We start from the raw sequence: 21,887 nt of genomic DNA on the forward strand, positions 1-21,887 counted from the left end.
CCAGGTTTTCTCACCCTCCGCCCTCCCACAAACAAACTCACTCTCTTGCTGGTAATAGCCCATCCAAAGTGACCACTGTCTTCACAATGCGTATGATAATCAAGGTGGGCCATTTCCTGCAGAAATCCAGGTTCTCTCACCCCCTCACCCCCCTCCAAAAACCACACACACAAACTCACTCTCCTGCTGGTAATAGCCTATCCAAAGTGACCACTCTCCTTACAACCTGCATGAAAATCAAAGTGGGCCATTTCCAGCACAAATCCAGGTTTTCTCACTCCCCCACCCCCATACTCACACAAACTCACTCTCCTGCTGGTAATAGCTCATCCGAAGTGACCACTCCCCCTACAATGTGCATGATAATCAAGGTGGGCCATTTCCAGCACAAATCCAGGTTTTCTCAACCCCCCCCCACACACACACACAAACTCACTCTCCTGCTGGCAATAGCTCATCCAAACTGACCACTCTCCCTACACTGTGCATGACAATCAAGGTGGGCCACTTCCAGCATAAATCCAAGTTTAACCAGAACGTCTGGGGGGGGGAGGAAAAAACAAGGGGAAATAGGCTACCTTGCATAATGACTTAGCCACTCCCAGTCTCTATTTAAGCCTAAATTAATAGTATCCAATTTGCAAATGAATTCCAATTCAGCAGTTTCTCGCTGGACTCTGGATTTGAAGTTTTTTTGTTGTAAGATAGCGACCTTCATGTCTCTGATTGCGTGACCAGAGAGATTGAAGTGTTCTCCGACTGGTTATGAATGTTATAATTCTTGACATCTGATTTGTGTCCATTTATTCTTTTACGTAGAGACTGTCCAGTTTGACCAATGTACATGGCAGAGGGGCATTGCTGGCACATGATGGCATATATCACATTGGTGGATGTGCAGGTGAACGAGCCTCTGATAGTGTGGCTGATGTTATTAGGCCCTGTGATGGTGTCCCCTGAATAGATATGTGGGCACAGTTGGCAACGGGCTTTGTTGCAAGGATAGGTTCCTGGGTTAGTGGTTCTGTTGTGTGGTATGTGGTTGTTGGTGAGTATTCGCTTCAGGTTGGGGGGTTGTCTGTAGGCAAGGACTGGCCTGTCTCCCAAGATTTGTGAGAGTGTTGGGTCATCCTTCAGGATAGGTTGTAGATCCTTAATAATGCGTTGGAGGGGTTTTAGTTGGGGGCTGAAGGTGACAGCTAGTGGCGTTCTGTTATTTTCTTTGTTAGGCCTGTCCTGTAGTAGGTGACTTCTGGGAACTCTTCTGGCTCTATCAATCTGTTTCTTCACTTCCGCAGGTGGGTATTGTAGTTGTAAGAATGCTTGATAGAGATCTTGTAGGTGTTTGTCTCTGTCTGAGGGATTGGAGCAAATGCGGTTGTATCGCAGAGCTTGGCTGTAGACGATGGATCGTGTGGTGTGGTCAGGGTGAAAGCTGGAGGCATGTAGGTAGGAATAGCGGTCAGTAGATTTCCGGTAACTTGATGATCACTTTAGATAAGCTATTACCAGCAGGAGAGTGGGGTGGGAGGAGGTATTGTTTCACGGTGTCTGTGTATATAATGTCTTCTGCAATTTCCACAGTATGCATCCGATGAAGTGAGCTGTAGCTCACGAAAGCTCATGCTCAAATAAATTGGTTAGTCTCTAAGGTGCCACAAGTCCTCCTTTGCTTTTTTCCTAGTGTAGCTATGGCCCAAGTTGTTAAATACTAGGTAATTGAAAGACCTGGACAAACTTCAGTACAAATAAAGATTACTACAGAGTGTCTTCTACATTATCACAAATATTTTATTTGCCTTCCCTCCTTTTTAGTATTACTAAAGGATATTTACACCTTTGTTTCTTAAAAGGACACTTGCAGCTTGAATTCTAATAAATTATTTTTTTTTAAAGAAGCCCTTCACAACTGCATCATGATGGAAAGCCTCACATGCAAAACATCAAGTGTAATCTAAAATCTGACCATTTATCTAATCTTTATGAGATAAGTAGCCACCAGGGAGAGTAAGCTTGAGAACCATGCAGTTTGTGGGTGTGCAGAAGGGAAAACAGAGACCGAGATAACACTTAGGACAATGCTAACATAATGACTCAACTGTATGGCCAAACCATCCTCAAAGAGAGTAGCTCAGCTGTTGAGAAAGTGGAAACATGAATCCTCAACTGTAAACTGCAGATCCTGAACTGTAAATGATCATAGCTCCATTGACCTCAATGAAGCTATGATAATTTATGCCAGTTGAGAATCAGTATTTTACATCATGTTACATCATGTTAACATGTTTTCTAACTTGATGTAGTTTCCCAGCTTAGACAAACCCCCCACCAAGGGGCAACAGATTGCAAGGTGATTGCCACAGGGCTGCTCCCCTAATTGACAAAAATAGGCTGGCTAATAATTGTACTGTTTTGCTGGTATCTATGGTAGCATTTCACAGGAATGATCTGACCACAGTATTTCACAGCATTTCACATTTCACAGGATGATCTGACCACAATGTCATTAACACAGCATACTGGCAGAGCAGAGCAAGGAAAGGGAACAGATGCTACTGTTGTCTCCCTCCACCACTGCAGGTAAACCTGGACCAGATTAGGATCGTCTGAAGAAGAGTGCCAGAGCACCATCTTTCTATACAAGCAACTCTAGAACAGCCAAGTGAGTTTGCCACTAAACAGGTTTAAATTATGATAAAAATTCATTTAAGTTCGTACTTTGCAACTTCACTGGAACGTTTAATTTTCATATTTGTAGTATTTGTCCTGAAAATGACAAATACATCTGTGTAATGCAATAAACTCTTCCCGAACAATAAATATTCATAGCAATATATGTATAACACTGCCAAGGACAGCAAGAGCTGCTGTATAAGAGCTGGAGGCACAATTTAAAGCTACCTTCAGAAGCTTTAATTTACACACTCACTTTTTTTCAGAAATTTTGAACACTTTGGAGAAGAGAAAATATGTAATTTCTCTTTGGTCATATTAAAATGTAGGGCAGAGTACAGAAAATATCATTTGAATGAGAATGTGGCATTGCACCATTTTCTCCTTTAAGTTATGGGAATCTTCCAAACACGTGGAGCATGCAGGAAACAATAAAAGGGGGGAAAGTACAACTACACAGTTTTATTTTACATTAGCAACATTCTTTCATAAACACAAATCTAAGACACTGATATTTCTACCATTTCTCTGCCCCTCTCCCGCTACCCCAGTTTACTGAGCGAAAACACTCAATCATTCTCCATTAATTAATGTGTTCTCTCCCACTCCTCTTAGAGTACAGTTCATTTGTCTTGACAGTGTAAGCAGTGCTAATGTTTTTTTGTGTTGTTTTTTTGCTGTGCTGTTGTAGCCATGTTGGTTCCGGTAATCTCTTTTAATTGGACCAACTTCTGTTGGTGAAAGAGACAAGTTTTTGCACACACAAAGCTCTTCTTCAGGTCTGGGGAAATTCTCCGATTGTTTAGCTTAAGTAGTCACACATTTCAAGGGGCCAGTCAAGCTGCAGTTCCCATTAACCATCATAGGATGAAAAACGGTTTAGTGAGTTACAGATTGTCGTAATAAGCCATAAATCCAGTGTCTTTATTAAGATCATGATTTTTTATGTCTAGCAAAGTTATGAATTTAAGTTCCCACAGTCATATTTTGAAGATGTTATGCTGGTTTCCTTTGAAGACTAGGACTGAGAGGTCAGTTATAGAGTGATCATTCTTGGAAGTGTGTTCGCCCATGGATGATAAGGTGTTTTGTCTTATCATTTTCCTGTGAGTTCTTCGAGAACATAGTGATTGTCTGATTTCACCCACATTGTTGTTGTTGGGGCATTTGGTGCATTGGATGAGGGACACCACATGTTGTGATATGCATGTGTAGGAACCATGAATCTTGAAAGGTGTTTTGTGAGACGCACTGATCATTGTTGCAATGGAGATATGTCTGCAGGTTTTCCATCTGTTTTGGCAAGGTCTAGTGCCGCTTCAAGTTGGTGTGTCCTGGTAAGTGGGGAGCTTGCGTCTGATGAGCTCGGTGAGGTTGTGGGGAGGGAGGGCTCTTTGAAGGCTAGAAAAGGGAGGTTGGAAAAGATTTCTTTCAGGATGTGGTCCCCATAGAATATAGGTAATTGTTTAATGATACTCCATATGGTTTCCAGTGTGGGGTGATAGGTGACAATTAAGGGTGTTCAGTTGGAGGGATTCATTTATTTATTTTGTACTGAAGCCGATTCTCTCGGGGTATTTGGGTGGCACATTCCATGATATGATCTCCTTCTCTGATGGATTGTCCTTGTTTGGTGAAAGTGGTTTTAAGTGTTTTAAGATGTGTATCCCAGACTTTCTCGGTGTGTTTGGGGTGGTTACTGGATCTGTGAAGGTAAGTATGTTGATCCATGAGTTTCTTGTATATAGTTGTCTGTGGGGTTCCATTGATTGTGGGGTGCAGGAAGTTGATGCTGGTGTGAGTGTTCTAGAAAGAGTTTGATAGATGGGTGGTGGTTGCTGAAGTTGTGATGGAAGTCTATGAGGGAGTTCGGGTCATCTGCCCAGAAGATGAAAACATCATTGCTGTATCTTAGGTATATCACTGGTTTTGTGGTGCATTTGTCCAGAAATTCTCTCTCAAGGTGGCCCATGAAGATCTTGGCACATTCGGGAGCCATCCTAGTACCCATAACTGTTCCCATGGTTTGGACAAAATGTTTGTTGTTGAATTGTGTTTCTTTTTTGGTGAGAAACAAATTCATCTCCAAACATTAGTGCCACTGAGCAACTTTGCAAATGTACTGCCCTGGAGTTTTGCCATTGTCTTCAATGGGGTGAGAATTTCACCCTATTTTTTTATTATTATTTTATGGAGGAGATTAAGATTAATCATCCCAATGTTGATGTGAAAAGAGTCAGTGTTCTCCTCTGGCCCAGACTCCCAACAGCATCATTAGCACATGGAAAAACAATAATTTTCAGGGCACTGGAAGTGACAGCATTCTGTAAGCACAAACAGACTGCACTGCAGCGCATTATGCTACCTGTTCAAACTTTTGCTGCTTCTTCATATTCTGTGTTGTCAGCTCTCGTGATTTTATCATAAGTCTCATGATATTTGGAGGTTTTTCCTCCTCAATCCCCAGCTCCTGGAGTCAAGAATCTCACTTTTCATGACAAGATTAAGCTACTATCCCTCATTGCTACAAAGAAAAGCTCGAAAATATGAACCCTAAAGGGTTAAAAACCAGAAGACATAAAAACCCCAAATTCAGTTTTATATTTCATGGTTTGAAGCCAATTTCCTGATTTTTGAATTGTTGAGATGGCAATAATGCATATGGTAAAGAAATAAAAGGAATTTTTCATAGTCATATTTGACATCTATATTCAAAATGCCATTGACTAACATACACCCAAAGGCACGTGTCAGAGCACGTAATAAACCATGTACACGTGGAATCCCAGTATACATAGCTTGGGGAGCTACAGTGTTTATACTGTACATCTAAAAATAATGAGGAGTACTTGTGGCACCTTAGAGACTAACAAATTTATTTGAGCATAAGCTTTCGTTGGCTAAAGCCCATTTCATCAGATGCATGCAGTGGAAAATACAGTAGGAAGATGTGTGTGTATACACACACACACACACACAGAGAACATGAAAAAATGGGGGTTGCCATACCAACTCTTATGAGAGTAATCAATTAAGGTGGGCTATTATCAGCAGGAGAAAAAAACTGTTGTAGTGATAATCAGGATGTACATCTAAGTTCTTATACCATGCCTGAGCATCTTCCCGTTAAGGAATAACACTGGTGAGCTCTGAAGGGAATCTCATCCAATTCTTGGGGGAAGGAAGGGGGAAGAATGGTGGTTTCAATACCTGAAGAATGATTAATAAAGTGGCCAAATATGTAAGGACTTCCATAGAGCTCCAGAAGGGACATAGAAACTCACTCCTTCCTCTCCTCCTGCATAAACATGTTTTAAAAGAGTGATTTAATTACATTTACAAAAGTATAAACACACACAAGATTTGAGAAAGTGCATGAGAAGCACTCAAAATTTAACTAATCTGAATGTTCTGTACAATATTTTCATAATCCACTTTTATCATTCCATGGCACAAAATATTTTCCTATGTAGACATTAATTCATGTCTACTTTTGAAAAAAATGTTGCATGTTATTTATTTCTGCTCATTGGCATCCTCAGTTTGGTGATGGATCTGTCCGCATAGCATATGGGGGAAATGAAAATTGCTTTTTGGTCTAGGATCCAGATTTAGGGGTTTGTTTTATTTTTATTCTAGTTATCAAAACAATACAAAGTATTAATGAATGTTAACAAGTTATACAAAATGAAATACTATTATGTTACAAAATATAAAATGGAACTCAAGAGAAAGGTAATATCATACATTTTTTGAAGTTTTATTACTAATAGAATGGTACAAGAAATTAGTACAGCCTAGATTAATTGCCAACATACGTTTTGTAAATATGTGTGTTCGTGACTATTATATTTCAATACAATACTAGGTTGTCATTGCCTAAAAAGAAAAATTGCTAGGTTCAGTAACTGTGGTTATTATACAGTGAAAACAGACCAAGATAGGAGATTGTAATTAAGAAATGCTCTTGTAAACAAATTTGGGGTCCTGGACTCCCAGTGGACACCTTTGAAATGTCACCTATCCATACTCTAACACACTGAAAAACTAAACAGGATTAGTTAGTTAAAAGTAAAAATCCAACCTGAGGAAACCTCACAAGGAATGTAAACTAAATGGGTGGGAAGGTCTGGATGTGTCAATCAATAACAAAATGCAAACTGTCAAGCTTGCTTTGCTAACAAACTGTCACATCAACAATATGCAGTTAATGACTACAAATTAACTGTATACCAGATGCTTGACACTTTGTTATGACACTTAGCAAGCTAGTTGACATTTGGGGGATCAAAGCTTCTTTAATTACACTTTGTATAACATGTGCAACCTTTATGCTAATGTCCACATATTCCTTAGCGTGAGACTCTTCAAATGGCAGAGATTGTTGTTTTTTTAATTTTTGTTTGGGGGAAGGGGTTGGACTTTAAAACATTCATGTAGATCTAGAGTTGGGGTGAAAAAAAAATGCTTGAAAAAAAACTCACATCATTATTCAGTATTAACACCTAGTCTAAAATAACCCTGCTCTTTAACTTGATATACTGTATTAGTGGTGCACTCACTCTCATTTATAGACATTTTCTGTGTGAAATAATGCATTTTCAAACAAAGTGGTAATAGCATTTATTAAAGACGAGAGCACTAAGCATGCTGCATTTAAAAGTACCTCTTTGTTCCAACTGATTTCCAGAATCAATACTGTATATCAATAAAAGGACTAGTTACTTTCCTAGAACAAACTGATTTCCTTAATCACCCGACTAAATTTAGGATATTCTTCTCATGAAAGCTTATGCTCAAATAAATTTGTTAGTCTCTAAGGTGCCACAAGTACTCCTTTTCTTTTCACACAATGTTTTACTTTTAACCAACAATCGTTGCATAGTTATGTCCAAAGAAGGGGCACAAAATGCATGCCCAATCCTGCAAACCCTTATTCATATGAGCAGCCCCGCTGGCCTTATCATGATGGGCAAAAAGGGTATGTTTTTTCAGTCATGCTAAACTAACTAAACTGAGTTAACATGACTGAAAAAACACACCCTTTTTACCCATCAAGACAGGCCCACTGGATTTCACTGGGACTACTCACATGAGTTAATGACTATACATATGCATTTGTACAACTGAACCAATGGTTCTGAAGAAAATATGAATCTTGTACCTGAAAGTACACAGGGCCTCCCTTAATAGGAGGGGAAAACACCTGAGAAAGATCCACTTCATAAGTATTCATATCTACTGCTACACTTTTTGGAAGTTAGTTTCCAAAAGGTTTCTTGGAATAAATATTATAAAATTCTAAATATTTATGCTCAATTTTTCAATCCCGGTTGCTTAAGTACATTCTTAGTTGCCTTGCATCAACACAGATTAACCTCATTTGTCAAATTCCCCTTCAGGAAATTAAGGTGGGAACCACAAGGGATGAGCCTCCACAAAGCTCTGATGAATGGTAATTGGGACCTCTAATGTGACATCAGTGGAGACCAGTTATGTGAAGGGTGCCTTGGTACATTGGTGGCAAGCTGCAACAGGACTTCAGAATCCCAGCAGGCTTTGAAGTTTAGTTTGGATGGCACAGACTGTTTGTTCTACAGAGGTTGCACTCTTGAATTTGTTATAGTCATGTCTTTTGATTTATAACATGCCATCTAAGCAACTTCTAATAAAAATTAGCCAAATTCTTCCCTCCTTTCTGTGAAGTGTAAACTGCAAGAGTCCCTATTGTGCTCTACCATGCATGATCTTCATATAAGGTCCAAGTTTCCCACTTGGAGGTCTGGCTTTAACATCAAATCTAAACATAAAAGCCGACATGAATTTTCTCCTTAGGCTTGGCTGCTCTAGGCTTCCTTCCTTAGGACTCACCTGTCCTAGACTCTTGCTTACTAAGGCCTTGTGTATACTAGAAAAATACATACCTGCATTATAGCTACTGCCAGCAATAATGCAGCTGTACTGGTTTCAGAGTAGCAGCCGTGTTAGTCTGTATTCGCAAAAAGAAAAGGAGTACTTGTGGCACCTTAGAGACTAACCAATTTATTGGAGCATACGCTTTTGTGAGCTACAGCTCACTTCATCGGATGCAACTGGTTACGAATGTATGTAGTGCACGCAGCCTCACCCTGGAGTATAAGTACCCACCCTCCCTTATATTTGGTGACCCAACAGCAGTTAGCTTGCAGCCCTGGTAACAGGGAAAGGCGATGGGAAAATTCTGCTACATTGTTACAGGAACAAAACTTTAAGGTTAAGCCTATACAGTAGGCCTGTAGCCCCTGGCCACTCCTGTTTAGTGTCTCCATTCCTTAGGAAAGGGTCTCTGGGTTTGGGAGCATGAAGGTGGTGGGGGAGAGGAGAGACCATGCCAGGGGATGTGCACTTTATGCAGAATTCTCCGCTGGAAAATCCACAGGTTTGCATGAAGAAGAGAGATCACTTATAGCATATTGTTGTCCTAAAAGCACTAAACAGCAGATCTGCAACTCCTTTCCTGAGGGTGGATGATGAGATGTTGCAAGATAAAAGCTGTTCAGCACTGCAGACCAGGGATAAGCCGCAAAGAAGGACATGTTGCAGAAAGGGGATCACAAGTGCAAAGCACAGTTTTTGGTTTTCAGGATTCCTGTAGATCCTTACATTTTCTGTGACTGGGAGAGCACTCATCTGGCTCCTACAGAAAACTGCTAGCCCTTTCTACTAGAGAGGAGGATGCATCAGGAATTTTTTTGCTTCAAAGCCATGGAAATCTTATATCATTTCCCCTTTCCACACATTTTTGTGATTAATTACTTCAAGCCAGGCATGGATGCTTTGTGGTGTATTTTAAATGTACAGAAATTTGGCTTAGCTGACATCTAATCAAACTATCAAAGCCAAGAGACCTGACAACTCTCAGTTTAATTGTTTGTTTCTTAACTGACAATGTAAATATGCAGTCAAATTCAAGGAATGTGACTGCAGTTTTCTTTTCTCCCACTCAAGATTTTTTTTGAGTATTAGGCTATAAAACTAATCCATCTGAAAAGGGCACTTCTACTTGTGAAATTGGCTAATATTTCAAAAAGGGCCAGTTTCTGATAGGACCCTTTTGTCAAGAGCATGTCCTGATTTTTTTCCCATTTCTTCCAAAAGCTTAGTGTTATTCTGTACTTATGACATTCAACATTTTCAAGACAAATGCGGTTTTCAAGTTTACTGTGTCTTTAAATCTTTAACATGTTTTTGTCATTTTTAAAGGTTTCCATTAAAAAAAAACCACTACATATTAGTTTGCAGTATATGCAAGGCAAATATATAACTAGATAGATGTCCTAAGAAAAGTTCAGAGGGGCACATGATTAATTTTACACATGCCAACTTCTACATTTATTAGCTTCAATAAAACTTAACTCTGGATTTGTTCTTACTAGAGTTCCTACATCTACAAGTCTATTTCAAACAAAACAACAATATTCTGTAACTGCCGACATAAAGGAAGATTATTTTCTTTCATCTGTGAAGAAAACAGTACTACAAATGAAAGGCAGATATTTTACATTGAGGGTAATAATGCAACTAATACAATATCAGTGGTTATTTATCGGTGAAAATACATATCAAAATGATCACTTCAATTATTTCCTATATGCTGCTTTGAGAGATGCAATAATACTTCTGTAAGTTTCCTAATATCATTTTAAGTACTGCATGGTTGAAAAAGCAGGAATGCATGAATATATCCACTTATGAAAAAAGCTCTCTCTGATTAGAGCTCATTTTCCTAATATACAGGTTTCTAAAGACAGCTCTATTTTAGTTATGTAAAGCATGTAAAAAGTGACATAGGCTCAATCAAAGCTGAATCTGAAATTAACCTGTCACTTTAGACACCAAACTGGGGGCAGCGGGAGGGGGGGATCCTGCTTTTAAAGTTTTTACATTGTGTGTTCTGTAAATGGCTAATTGTCCACTAGAGCTGTATAATTCTAAATAAAGATGAGACTGAACAATAATAAAATACAATAATCTTGTTTTTCCAAGAGAAAGAAATTAGGGCCCACCATAAAAAAAAAAAAAAAGCAACCAATCCACATATTCCTCATGGTGAACAAATGTTCAAACTAAGGCCCCAGACCTACAAAGATTTGTGCACATGCTTAATTTTACACATGCCAACTTCTACACAAAGTGCATAAAATTAACCACTCATGTAACTCTTTGCAGGATCACAGCCTAGGTGAACAATGAACAATTCTTCTAAAAATCTTTCAGTTATCAGCTTCAGAATTTGAAAGAAGAATAAAACAGGAAATCTAGTCAATTCAGTACCACACCTTGCAATCCTAGAGCCTGTACCATTAAGGTTCCTTATTGAGAAACAAAATGTGTATCTTTGGATTCATTATAATGAATAAATATACATTTTCAGCACTGTAGAAGTTAAAAATCCCTTCATTAATTAAGGTTTCAAATATTAAAAGGCAATTTCTGCACTATTGCAATGTTTAACATATTTTTTCCTATTTCCTGACCAGTGCATGATTAGATTTTTTTTCCCATTAAAATGGGAACTGACTTTTGCAAGCTGTAAAAACAAACTTTTTTTTATATATAAAAAAAGCCTTAATCCACCACCACCACCACCGAATAATTATTTGATGATGAGAATTAGTAAACTCTATAAGAAAAAAATTGAGTCATTGTACCAAAACTAGTTTGAAAAAGGCATTTCATGAGTTAGCTAAACCTCTTGATATCCACACTGCAAGCACATAATGATACTAAAAGCTCACAGTGGAACTTTAGAGGGCTATCAAGCAATGAAAAACCTCATAAATAGACAAGTGATTAACTTATTTAAACTGAACAGGGAGAGGCGTCAAAAACAACTCTCTCATGCACACAAAAATCTGCTTTAGTATACATTGATTTCACTGCTGATATTGTTGTATTGCTGTATTGACCCTTCCTCAGTGCAGTACGTGAGACACCTTAGGAAGCTGAATCAGTGTTGTGTGAAATAAAACACACCTGATCATAAGATTAGAACCCACTTAATTTATTCTACCATGAAACTCTAAAGGTGAATTCAATCTTGGAAGTTTCAGAACATTCTGCTTCAGACAACAGATTGCTCACCTGCAGCTTTATTGATTATGAAAAATTTACTGGAACCATATAAGTTTATTGTTCAAATTGGGAGGGGGAATTGCCTCCTTTTTGTACATTTCCATAAAACACTGTTTAATAAACTCTTGATTTAAAAAGAGCACATTTAGTTGCTTTTTTTAAAAAAAGGAAAATTAAATTAGAAAGAACAGTTTATTTAGCGGCGGCAGGACACTGGTGGTGCTTTAAAGGGCCCGGGGCTCCCCGCAGTGGCAGGGGAGCACTGGGTCCTTTAAATCCCCATCTGAGCTCCGGCAGCGGGGCTCGGGTGGTGCTTTAAAGGGCCTCGGGCTCCCCTGCCACTGCGGGGAGCCCTGGGCCCTTTAAAGCACCACCAGTGTCCTGCCGCCGCTAAATAAACTGTTCTTTCTAATTTAATTTTCCTTTTTTTAAAAATAATGAATAAATATACATGCTCCCCACAGTGGCCGTAACACCGGGCCCTTTAAATCCTCGCCTTAGCCCGGCTGCCGGAGCCCCGGGGCTCTGGCAGTCGAGCTTCAGCAGGGATTTAAAATGCTCGGAGCTCTGCAGCGGCCAGAGCCTCAGGCCCTTTAATTCACCCCTGAGCCCCGGGGCTCCCAGCCGCCTCTGCAGCTGGGTGATTTAAAGGCCCCAGGGCTCCCAGCCAGAGCCCCGGGGCCTTTAAATCGCCTCTTCCAGTTGAGGCCACGCCCCCACTCAGGACTCCGGCGTACCGGTAAATCCTTTAAATTACTTTCACCCCTGCTTCTAATTAACTCAGGTACAAAAAGGAAGTTTAAGACAGGGATTGGTAGTGAAAGAGAGGAACTTTAAAGGATGAAGAGATTGTTAAAGGATAACGTTTATCTCAAAGAATATATTTAACTATTTCCAAACATGCTCGGGAAGTTTTATTTCCCAGTACAAATATTTTTAGAGGTTTGTGGGATAAGTCAATTATTTAAAAATGCAAGTATACAACTGATACAGATATGTTTGGATTTTAGTACTCACATTTGCACTTACATTTTACTGAAGCATTTTAATACATCAGGAAACTATTTATGGGTCTGCAATCAAGAAAGATTTGGTCTTTTCATGTTAAACAGTTTTTGGATCTGTGAAGGATTGGGCCTACCTTATAGCACCCTCTTCCAGCTGGACCCAGGCTGGTGCCTGCAGAACCAGCTTCCTCGCTGGGACATCCTGCCTGGGGCCCTCTCACAGAATCCAGGCAGGATAGTCCCAAATCTGATTAATGGCTGTGGGCTTTATTTCAAGCCTTCTTCACAGAAAGCTGAATCAAAGCTTCACAGCCTTTCCCCATAAAGTCTGTACAGGTTAGTCCCTTTCCCCCAAGTCTGTCCCTCAATCTCACAAGTTCATCAACCCAAAAGTTTCTGGTTCTTACCTCAGTGCCCTTTGAGGTAACAGGACTTTCCCCATTCTCCCTTCTGTTTCTTGGAGCTCCTGCTCCCTGCAGTTGCTCCAGCCTCTGCGGGGTGCTGCAGTCCTCTCTCCCATTCCCTGCTCCTTCAGCCAATTAAGTTGCTCATCTTTGCCCAAGTGCAGCAGGTGGGGCTAATCAGCCAGCCAGCTGGCCAGTTGCAGGTCTCTGACCCCAAAGGAATACTATCCCTTATATCTTCACAGGATCATGGAAATATCGTAAGGAAGCCAATTTTCTCACTATTTTGTTCCCATAAATTATTCCCTGATTATAAAATAAATAAAATAATAATCATACAGATGTTCAGATTTCATTGTTGTACTTTTTGTACAGTGCCTAGCACATCGTGGTCTTGGTTCACGACTGAGTCTCCTAAACACTACCACACTACAAATAATGGACAAGAACCTGTGGAAGCTGAATTTTCACCAACCCTAGAATCTGCTTCTCTCTTTTAGTCTATCATTTCCATCCCAAAATAGAGCCAAGAGAACAACATTACTTCTGAGAACTCTAGGCCAGATCCCTAATGGGTGTAGATCAGCAAAGTGCCATTGAAATTTCTGAATCACTGTCTTTTATGGTACTCCATCTGAGAGTAACATAAAGTTAGTTGTCTTCACTGTTTTTATAACCATATATAAAGGGAACATTGGTCACTGGCCCCATTCCTGTGGAGCAGAAGTACATGCAGGAAGACTCATTCCTGGGAGGGATGCCAGTACCACCCCCATAGAGGACTCTCAGAGCTGTCAAGTGCCAACGATCCAATCTAAAGTGAATTGGTAGCTTCAGTCCACTTACTGGTGAACAGGAGGCCAGGTTAAAAGACCCACAGTCACAGTTTGAATTGCTGTTGGCAGCTCCAGCAGAAAGTGTATCGGATGGATACACCAAAGACTGAATAGAAACAGATACTAAAATTAACTACCCTCTCACCTGCTGGGTCAGTGTTAAAGGACTAGGAGGAAACCTTGCCACTGCCCCTCCTATAATTTTCTTGTTGATATACAGAGGGCTTCGTTATTCAGAGTTGTCAATCTGACTCCTTTGTAAAAGTGACATTTCACTTTAAAACATTTGTGCAGAAAATTAAACAAAGACACATTTACAAACTTTAAGGAAAATACTGAATTGCACTAATTGCATAAAAACATTAAGACAAGCTTGGTAATGTGCACAGAATGAGTGAAGAGGAAATCAACATGAAATGAGGATTATGAAAATGACTAGGGTTTCCAAAAGCTCAAGAAAAAGTGGAAGGAAGATAGAAAGAAAAGGCTAATTTTGCAGTCTAGATGTTTTGCTATAAAAACTTGCAAATTATAAATGAAGAAAAATATACAATCAAATCTACCTAAAATGTGACTTGTGGGTTAGAACAAATATTTTTCTATGATCAAATTGTCTAACAACTAAAAGACACAATTTTAAAGTTCTGTAATTCTGACAGCATATATTCATAGTTCCTTAACCTGGGAATAGCCTTAAATTATCATCTATCCAGCTAATTACCCAATTTATATTACAAGTTTTAAAATACAGTATTAACTGTTAAAGTAGGGGGAAAGTTAGTGTTAATACTGTTTTCTTTCTTACTAACTTTCCGATATATATTCGCTTGCATTGTTCATGTTAGATATCTATTTACTCCATGAAGTTCAAATAAACATGTGACTTCAAATTCTAAACAATCAATTTGTAGGTTCCTCATCCATTATTTCCAAGCATTCTCTCTGTACAAGATTTACTATAGTAATAGTTCTTTCATCAAAGCCTAATGGTTTGTTTCAAATAATCGAAGTCGTGTTTATATCACTGTCCTCAGGTGCAACCATTTTGTTTCCAGGAGAGCAGTATAGTACATGCTAATGTCACAAGTGATAAATCAAAGCAACTACATTTGTTTCTCTACCTTAACCAATCTACCTTATGTCTCTAACAAAAAAATACACCCCGGCATTTGCACTCCTGCAGTTTACTTTGAGAAAACAAACGAAGATAGTAAAACATCATATGTAAAACAACTCACTCAGATCCTACTTCTAACAATAATACGTAAAACTGACTTTTGTGGGTATTACCCTGAAGAATATCACTATTGTCATCTGAGGGAGGGGATGGGAAGGGTTTTTTTCTATTGCAATGTCGCATGAATGCTGACAATTTTTATGCTACATTCTGCCTTTGTTTTAATGCAATGTGGTTGCTCAAGTGAATTCTTCATAGCAGAGTAGGTATGCACCCTAAATGTATTACAGATTTTCTTTTAACTAGCAAAAAGAAGGTTTAATAAACATTTGCAGATCTTTCAGCCAAACCAGTCAAAAGATTTAGGGCAAAATTCTTGCCTGGCGGATATTTTGGGAGACCTCAAGGTAATCAATGCAGCTGCACAGAGTGGAAGGCAGGGTAAAATTAAGCCCTTAGCACCATAGTCTCTTTTCTGCCTTTCTTCTGAAGATCCACCAATATCGATGAGAGTTCTACATCTATAAAACAGACAGTATATGGACCTTTGCAGCATTATGCACCATTTTGGTTTGGTATGGGAATAACTTTGGTGGTGTTAGTCTCTTGACCAAAAAGGGGACTGGGGAAGTCAGATGGAATGCTTTCTGTCCAAGGCGAAATGGAACTTACCTAGCTATCAATCATGCCGCATTTTCAATTAACGGAATGACACCGATAGCAGCACTAGGAGATTCTGTCAGTCCTATTAGGCACAGGGTGAGAGCTGCCTATATTAAAAGCTTAAGGGGGGTGGAAGCAGGGAGTAATATGGGAACAATGATAGACAAGTGAACTAGAGTAGACCAAAGGCTCACCCTACTATTGTAAAAGCAAATTATTATCATCAATGTCCAGTAAAACAGGTTAGGCAGTTAATATTCACCTCAACAGGCATCTTTGTTAAAGAAAGCAAGTGAGGAAAAGCCCGCACTGTGTGTTTAAGACTTTCTGAAGAAGGAGGAAGCAAAAATTGTTAGCACAGGTCACACTACCACACTGAGCAGGTTTGAAAAATGCTATCACATGAAAACCAGGAGCTATAACAAAGATTGCCATTTCCACTCATTTACCTTTTGGAGTTTGAAATGCAACATAAATTATGCCTGAAGCAAGCAGCCACCTGCACTGTATTTCTTCTCACAATATTAGTCTGCTTCCTAGAAATCAAAATTCAGTAAATCAGCCAACTCTGACGGAGTTTATCTCAGAGAGTCAGTATGATTCTACAGGTACACTCTGACAGACAAAGCAAGGTAGATAAGTTGTTGAATTAAAATATGATTAGTAAATTGAATTAAGAATAATTATGTCATATAGAACTTTCTATAGATGTAGTAGTCTGAGATCCTCAAGTATGAAAATATTTGAACTAACGCTTAAAACCTTCCTATCAAAACTGTTACAATATTGTTAGTACTCCCCTAAGTGAACATTAAAATATCCTTTCAAAATGTCAAACCAATATTTAATTCTCATAATTGTTTGCTGGCTTTTGGCCCAGGATATTGGCTGTTGTGGATTTCTCTGACCCAAAGGACTGACTCCCAGGTATTAAAGCTTTTTGTGGTGACACAGCTCTGCATATCATGGCTGTGAAAGTCAAGCTAAATAGGATAAAGGCGGAATGGAGAGTCAAGATAGATTGCAGACAAAACAGTTCATGAGCCTCACTACTGTCCAGATGCACTTAAAGTGTGTGTGTGTGTGTGTGTGTGTGTGTGTGTGTGTGTGTGTGTGTGATTTTTTCCTTCATTTAGTGGCAGGCATATACCCTGAAAACAGAAATGAATCTGCCCCAAGTAAAATCTAAGGCTTTTCAAGTTTCGCTTCTTAGTCCATCCTGATGGCCATACCTTCTAAGCACAGGGCCTGGTCAGGAGTGGCAAGTGTGAGCAGACCTATTCAGTTTTTAGTTGCTTTTCAGTTTCTCTATAATATAGTTGCTTACTATAAGCAGCAGATTCACAAAATACACTCACTCGTGCACAGCAGTGAGTGGAATATTACTTAGGCTCAGATACACAGTATTATGGGACATCATCATATAGCAAATCCAAGCAGGCACAAGTGAGCACAAGTGGAGGGAAGCAATAAAGCCTTTTACTGGCTGATGGTAGCAAGAGAACTGTACCATTTTCTTCATCAACCATCTAGAGCTCTGCTGCTCACATCATCACTTGCCTTCTGGAACTACTTGCTTTACTTGTCTATCTCAATCATCTGCTAAATTCTGAACAAAAAACATGAGGTTTGGAAGAAAATCTGAAAAATCTTTTATGGGAGAAAAAACTGCAAAAGGCAGAAAAATTAGAGGATACAGCAGACCCTCCTTCTGCTTCTTGTCTTGGGTCCTGCAGATCCCCGCTTTGACTTTACTTATAAGATTTAAAGATGAAGGATCCTAAAATATAAACTTTCCTTGTGTTACTTTTTAACAATCAGTATAGAATTAAGGAAGCAGGTACGATATTCCTATGCTGAAAACAGGATTAAAGTGGAAGCAAAAATGACATTAAAAACATAGTTCTACTATATTTTACCCAGCCTCTTCTCACTCTCATGTCACCGCACACACTAACATTTTGAACAAGATTGAAATTATGAGATATGTATTCCCCTCTCAACTCATCAAGTGAAAGATGGATATTTGATTCAGTGTAAAAACTCTTGAAAATGAAGATTTACATGGCTAATAATCTATAACTAAATAGTGATTAATTTTCTACCACCCCACTACATATTAGGATTACTCCCAAACGTTCAGTTTAATTTAAGTACTTTCTGATTCATGAACAAGGGAATAACATACAGCTATAAAAAGGTAATCCAATCCTAAAATGGCCTTAACCCCCATAATCTGCACTTCAATGGCAAGGGAAACTATATAGTTTTGAAACTGTAATCAAGATTTTTTTTTTTCAAACACACACACTGGAGCTGTCCTTTCCTCCCATAGCTTATTAGATTACAATAAAACGACCATGCTCTCTTTATGGTGGGAACAGAGCGACCCTGGGGTGATTTATAATCTTGTGAAACCCTGTCCACACTGCTGACCAGACTCTTTTTTTTTTTTTTTTGAGGTCACTATCTGTTTCTTCAACTGATGTCTTCCTGCTGCGACAACACTGTTGGATAGCTGTCAGCACGCAAGTATTTTTCAGGCTATGTATTATCTCTGCACGCATTTCTTGTGTTTTTTCTATTGAAAAGCATTTACGTGCTTGGTGTTTAGACAGCAAAGGACCATTCTAAGACTTTCTCATTAGTCTGAAGCCTGACAAAGAGTAGACAACTAAATAGGAAAAGAATGAAGTGGATCTCTTAATGACAAAAGCAAGGAAAACTATTTCTTTTAAACTTATCAAATCACTACTGACTGAGCACTAACTTGTGATTCTTATATCAAATCATTTTAGGAATAAAACAGCTTGAACCCAACATACCTTCTGTTATTTGTACATAAGAGGGGGTTACATATATGTGCAGTATATACAACCTTTCCCTCCCCCAAAATAAGTCTACTGAGTGTTTGCCATTCTTTTAAACAGAACAAAAGGAGAAAAAGGGTATATACAGTAGGATCAGGACCATAAGAAGGAATCTTCCTGAAGACTAATATAAACACGTATCTTTATTTTATAGAAGTATCAAGAAAACACTTTGGGAAAATATTTTGAAAATTTCCCATTTCCAACAGAACACTTCATTACGAAAAGAGTACAAAGTAGCTTGCCTGCCTTGCTGTTTTTATTTAGTCTAAGTGAAAGTATTGAATAATTTGTCACTTACATTTTTTATTTAAATTATTCAAACATCATTAACTTGATTTACTGTTCATTTCTTTCAATGTAAGACTTTTTAACCATAGAATTTTAAACCAAACAAGATTGAAGGGAAATGATTTTATTAGGAAGCATTTTAAAAATAATAATTCAAATTCACTTAAGAAATTTAAAAATTAATTATTAAAACTAAGTTAACTAGGGCTGAATTATAGTTCTGCCATGAATCTTGAGCAGGACAGTGCATTGTTGCACTGCCCCTGGAGCAGCTCAGGTGAGATACTGTGATCATCTGAATCAAAATTTCCCCCTGACTTTCTCCACTATTCCATGGCATGAATAAACTGCACTGTGCCTACCCCTGGTGTTGCATACATTCCCCAATTCACTGGCAAAGCTACTTTGGACAGTGCATTGGACGGAACAGGAACCTGCTTCCTCTCCCGCACTGCTACCTGTAATGCAGGATGCAATCTGGGCTGTAACTTGGGCCTGACCCAATGCACACAGAAGCAGGGAGTAATATGGGAACAATGATAGACAAGTGAACTAGAGTAGACCAAAGGCCCACCCTACTATTGTAAAAGCAAATTATTATCATCAATATCCAGTATAACAGGTTAGGCAGTTAATATTCACCTCAATAGGCATCTTTGTTAAAGAAAGCAAGTGAGGAAAAGCCCGCACTGTGTGTTTAAGACTTTCTGAAGAAGGAGGAAGCAAAAATTGTTAGCACAGGTCACACTACCACACTGAGCAGGTTTGAAAAATGCTATCACATGAAAAAATCAATAGCAACATTCCCACTGAATTCAACATTTCAGGATCAAGCCCATAAAGGAGCACTCAGCACACCCACATAGTACATATTGGGCCCTATGCCCCACACTTTGCCATGGTTTTCAGTGGGAGCAGGCTAAAAAGCTATGAGTGAATCCAATAGTTTCTAGAATCATGTGTCACACTCCAACACATTTTTCATTCGATAGACTGAGGCTGGAAGGCTGGTTTAGTGCTGCTAAACACAGAACATATTTTTACTAAAAATGTAACTGTTCAGTGTTAAAGTACAGATAAAACAAAATGTAATAGTTCAATCAACTGTGCCTGCCAAAAACCTGTAGAAGACACAAAATTATGTTCAATCTTCACAAAATTACATGTGATATTTAAAAATTAAATAGGATCTAGCTGCAGTTCACACCGACTATTCTTTATTGTTTTATTCATCATCACAAGCTGTTTCAGAAGGATGAAAAAGTATTTCACTTTATGAAGATAAGGACAAATTGATAATCGCAGCAAATAAGTCAGGTTGTCCTTTGCTCTCAAAGAGGTAACCTACTGTTTCACTCCTCTAAGGACTCATTTAATAAGATGAGCAAAATCTCAAGGAAAAAATCAATTAAAATGGTGAAAAGTCCCTTAGGATAAAGTTACTTTAGCAGTCTATGCACTACTCAATAATTTGTTCATCGTGTTCTAAGTAAAGCATTTACACCATGTTTCTAAGTCATATGCTTTTGGTAATGATGCAGTTTAGAAACTGCACACTGGAAAGAAACTGCTGCTGAATCAGCAAGTGTTGCTATATAACAGAGGGGTTATGGCAAAAAGTACAGATCCAGAAAATGTTATTAGAGGCCAAGTGGTTATTTCTAGGTCTGTGAAATAGAAGTCAGTGGAGACAGATAATCTGAAGGAACACACAACTATTTACTAATGTATCTACCCAGATAGATATCTGGCCTTTATCTCTGCATTATCCAAGTTTACATTTGTGGCTACTCAATCACCCCATCCACTGCACACAAAGCATTCCCAAGTGGGCAGGTACAAATCACCACCAATTGATCCAACTTCTGGTAAACATTATTTCCACGAATTAAGTAATAGAACCAGGAAATCATTCTTTTTAAGTCTTATTCATTTGGGGATTTTTTTTAACCATATCTTTGTTGCTAATATTCTAGTAGTTCACCATATTTTTGGGATTTCATCCCATCAAATTACATTGCAAACTTATGTCCTAACCTTTTCTGTACAGATCCTTAGCACTCTTCACTAAAATCTGAGTGTTAACCAGAGTGTCCTGATCAAAATCCAGTTTGGGTAATTATATTCTGGCGCACCTAAATTCCCTATGCAGTTTCAATTGGATATGAAATTCTTCTTCACATCCTATTCTAAAACATCTCTACATTTTGCTCCTTGCTGTTAAAGAATTGTTGTGTTCCATTCCAATTATGCCTATGTTTCAGTGGTGGAACAATGCTCACTCTATATTTTATACACTGTCTAAAATGCTTAACATCCATTGGAATTAAAGAGACTATGTAAACATAAAATTAAATTAATTTTCAAGTATGTGGGAAGACAAAGGGAGTTGAATCAATTAAATTGGCATGAAACAAAAATGACTAGAAGCTGGGTTTTGCTCACCAGCCTAAAAATAAATATGTGTGTGTGTGCGCACACACACACACACACACACACACACACCATTGCTGATATATTTAAGTTACTGATTGTTAACCTTGAATTTAAATTTCACCATACTCTATTTCTAATTGATAAATTTTCAATCAATTGATTTTAATAGTATCATGTTACTATTATTTCCAAAATGATCAGTGAAAAATGGAAATCATGTCATGTGGCAACTTTGAGAACAAAGTAAAAAATTGCCTCCTTGAGTCATTCCAAATAAGAGTATATTCCTTGCCTGCAATATATCTTATTCCCTCTTTCTCTCTAGCACACAGATTTGAACATTAACAGTTATGAAGATTTTCACCTTGTCTCAATCAGGTGTCAAGAGCTACTTAATAATAAATATCAATGAGCAT

The 21,887-nt window shown here is 38.5% G+C and overlaps 1 protein-coding gene across 9 annotated transcripts in view; it reads right to left on the reverse strand.

The window, feature by feature from the left end:
- Positions 1-21,887, reverse strand: part of DACH1 (dachshund family transcription factor 1) — a 464,038-nt gene that overhangs the window by 398,635 nt on the left and 43,516 nt on the right. The gene's annotated exons all lie outside the window — the stretch shown is intronic.

The sequence above is a fragment of the Chelonia mydas genome, chromosome 1 (genome assembly GCF_015237465.2).
Source record: "Chelonia mydas isolate rCheMyd1 chromosome 1, rCheMyd1.pri.v2, whole genome shotgun sequence".
NCBI classification, from domain to species: Eukaryota; Metazoa; Chordata; order Testudines; family Cheloniidae; genus Chelonia; species Chelonia mydas.